Source organism: Ascaphus truei, chromosome 3 (assembly GCF_040206685.1).
Source record: "Ascaphus truei isolate aAscTru1 chromosome 3, aAscTru1.hap1, whole genome shotgun sequence".
Lineage (NCBI taxonomy): Eukaryota > Metazoa > Chordata > Amphibia > Anura > Ascaphidae > Ascaphus > Ascaphus truei.
In genome coordinates this window covers 25,257,273-25,261,160 of record NC_134485.1, presented here as the reverse complement: position 1 = coordinate 25,261,160, position 3,888 = coordinate 25,257,273, and the positions used below count along the sequence as shown (strand labels likewise).

Sequence of the window (3,888 nt, the reverse complement as noted above, 5' to 3'; positions counted from 1 at the left end):
TAGCTTCTCCAGGAAAAATGTGGTGCGGTATTTTTGACACTACTTTTGCAGCTGGGAGATTCTGATGAATAACTTCCGTTTATGTTGTCTATGGAAAACTTGTGTGGGATTTGTTACACGTATTTATGAACTTTGTACAGTAGCTGCAAGATTGATAATTTGTTAATGGGATTACATTAATAAATTAATAATACTGTATGTTAATATACACATGTTATACAGTACATTTATTAATTTCTTCATTTTATTATTTTAAATGCATTTATGTGACTTGAACATTATACAGAGCAATAATTAAAAAAAAGAAACAAATGTAAACATGCCAAAAACCAATATTGTGCGCACAAAATTGTTGAAACGTGATGTGGAGATGGTTTAAATGTCAAATGAGTTTCGCTTGTTTAAAGAAGAAATCCATTTCGTTTTGTTTTCCCCTTTTTTTTAATTTCTATGTTTGTTCTATTCAGCTTTCGCGGACAGCACACCGGAGGTGCAGGATCAGGCCGTGATCGAAAGGAGGACTTGAGGAACATCCCACTCCGTGCGGCAGCAGCGATCTGCCCAATCCGGTGAGAGAGGAGTACAGTGGATATTCAGGGGGGCTATACCAGGTGCCAAATGGATTTATAAGAGAACTGGGCGCCAATCATTTATCCTGGACTCTGATTTAGAGTGAGGCCAGGTAGGCGCTACAGTATCTTATTACTTTATCCCTTACTGGATACCCCTCACACTTAAACTTCCTATATGATTCTATGGGTCTGATCGGGTCCTTATATTCAAATAAATATATACTATTCTTGTCCACATGAGACCTCATTAGTCTCTTTTTCGTTTGAATACTTTCGAGCCCCAGAATCTCCTATTAGACTTTTAATCTATCATTTGTAATAGAGAATGGAAGCAGGTGGTCTCCAGAGCGGAACCCCATTAGATTCAGCTCAGAGGAACCACTGCTTCCAGATATACTTACCTCCTACGGGGGTGCCGGTATCTCCTGCAGTTAAAAGCTCCCTCATCACATGGACCAATAGGGAGCTGCACCGGGTGACATCACGGCTTCCTATTGGCCTGCAGGGCGCGGAAGCTTTGAAAAGATGTCATAATGTGAATCCTGGAGTGGCTTCCGGCGCCTACTATGGAGTTAATTACCTCCGGAAGCAGGGCTCCCGGGAGCTGAAATGAATGGGATTCAGTTTCGGAGACCCTCCGCTTCAATCCTGCGTAAAAAATAAATAAATGAAGAACCAAACCCAGCATGGATTTCCTCTTTAAAGGGGTCAAGTTAAATCCCTGGGACTTACATAATTCTTGAGGGAATTGAAAAAATAAGGGAAATTGAGCTAAAATGCAATATCCATTGATTTTTTTTAGTGTTAACGAACTTGTTGCAAACTTCTGGATCGAGCAAAACTGTTTCGCTCACTAAAAAGGGTGACATTTGTCAAGTTCTCTTAGGTGACAACAAACGTGGTACATCCTTCAAGTGCTCTAATGTTAAAAAACATGAACTGTCATTAAATTGTACAGTACAGTAGCTAACGAAGCTCAACCTGAATCAGCAGGAACTACCACTTTGAGTGGACCATACTGTAGTTCATATATACAACTTTAGGACGATTCACAGTTTCTATACCCTATACTAGAGAGATGGGCGAATTCGCCGAAATCCGTTTCCCGTATTTTCTTGCATTATCACCTCCAAAATCTGTTTTGCGGTGTAAAATCGGCGGACGGATTTGGTTGGTTTTAATCAGCGCGGATTCATCGCAATCCGCCGTTGGACACAATCTGCTGATAGATTTGTAGAATCCAATACGCGGATTTGGCAATCCGGTGTCTGAATCCGTGGATTGGGTTCTACAAATCCGGTGTCCCCACGGGTTGCGGAATCCATGGTGTGCATTGGTACTGCACCGACACACTTTATTCGAGCAAATACCCAGTATGTACCTGGCAGATACCTGGAATGCGCCGCTCCTCACCTCTGACAAGCCCCGTTGCGTTTGCCTTCCCAGCCTGGGTTCATGCCTGGCTGACGGGCGGCTGATCTGTTAAATGATAATGATTAGGATTTAATAGGCTGCAATGCTTCGCGTGTCTACCAGATGGCATAAATTCATGAATTGTAATGCAGTATATATATATATACTGTGCAGTATTGCAGCCAGCGGGAATAAAATGCTTCAATCCCTGCCTGAAAAATACCTCAATGCACTCGGGCAGAAAACAGTCACAAACCTCAATACACCCGGGTATACCCGAATTCGTGGGACTAGCCGAGCTCGAATAAAGTGTGTCGCCAGTGTAATAATAATAATAATAATAAAAAAAATCCGCAAAACGCAAATCGCCCTTTTTTGGGATTGATCTGCGGAAATCTTTTTAAACAAAACATTGGAAACAGACCCTATTACACTGGCCGCCCGCTTTCCTGCTCCCACTCATGTTTCCCACCCTTTGTTGGTCTTCCTCATCGTTCCCCAATATGTTTTCTTTCGGTAGGTCCCGGTTGTAGGTTTAGGAGGGGCGTCCTCCCGAAGTCCCTACACACGCTCTAGAACTAAGTTTCTTAGTGAGTAGTGTGTTAGAAAAAAATCTAAATAAATAAATACAGTCAGTGCGGGGAACTATATATTTTGTATATACAGCTCAACCCCGTTATAACGACCCGTTACAACGTGAATCCGCTTATAACGCGATGCAAGCGTGACTCCCAATTTTCGTATTTATGAATACTTTACAACACGATTATTGGTGTCTTAAATACTTTATTGTACAATGCATACAATTGTACATTATTTCTAACGCGATCCGCTTATAACGCGATGTGATTCTTTGGACCCCAAGCACAGCGTTATAAGGGGGTTGAGCTGTACTTGTAAAAATGTGTATGTTTGGAGCATCTTGTTACCTATACTTTTATGGGGGAGACCCACAAAAGAGTGCAAAGCTTTAGCATGCCTTTACTCCTATTCAAGCACCCTGGTCTTAGGAGTCTATGGGGCCTGTGAACTAAGATCATATTTTTAAAAATAATTAGGCGTAAAAATGTGCTAAATAGTAGTATAAAGCTTCCTGAAATGTGCGTCATGTGTACAGTATGAAGGCGCCAAAGATATGAAGCATAATTAATTGTTTTGAAATCAATTTTAACGCATTTGGTCACATTGAGCACCTGATTGATACAATGTAAATTAAAACAGAATTATGTGTATTTTTATTATCTATAACTAATTTTAATAAATATCAATTGAGTGTAATATTATTTACAATAGCCATACTGTAAAAATAATACATTTTGTTAACCCTTTATAGTAAGACATCCGCATTGCATCAAATACATTTTTAGTAGATACCTAACTTAATCCTGCACTATTATGTTCACAGTCTTTTTAGGGTTAATGCGAAGTTGAACTGGGCAGACGATATTGACGCACTTTCTCCTTTTATTTTGACGCACAGAAACAATATTTTGTAGTACAGACGATTAACATTCTTCTAACTTTCTGTCTATTCTTTCATCTAATTATACCTTTATTTCTCTGGTAACTGTCCTATCATCTCTCCACCCTTGCAGCACCTCCTGCTACTATGGAGGTCAGTCGTCTTCTCCCTAACTGTCACTAACCAACTGTCACCGTGCTGTTCCAAGCGGCATTCCCTTGTGCCCACTGGCTCCTCAAAATGTCTGTGTGCAAGGCACACACTTATTACACTACACTGGGCTATTGCAGTGTCCCTCTCCCTCATTGGTGCACACCTCTCCAGCAGCACTGGCTGTGCACCATTAGCTAGCGCGTCGAGTTATGTCACAGGGAGCTGCGAGACCGCGCCCGCCTTCTCAGCTGAGGAGCGTGCGGCCTACAAGTTTGCACCCCTCTCCCT

General features: G+C 41.4%; 1 long non-coding RNA gene across 1 annotated transcript; it reads right to left on the bottom strand.

Moving 5' to 3' along the window:
• Nucleotides 1-287: 287 nt before the first annotated feature.
• On the bottom strand, nucleotides 288-3,622 carry LOC142490888 (uncharacterized). Its single transcript, XR_012800133.1, has 3 exons — nucleotides 3,536-3,622; nucleotides 974-1,220; nucleotides 288-557 (listed from the first exon to the last, which is right to left on the bottom strand). It is a non-coding gene; the product is annotated as an uncharacterized LOC142490888 (long non-coding RNA).
• Between the last annotated feature and the right edge of the window lie 266 nt (nucleotides 3,623-3,888).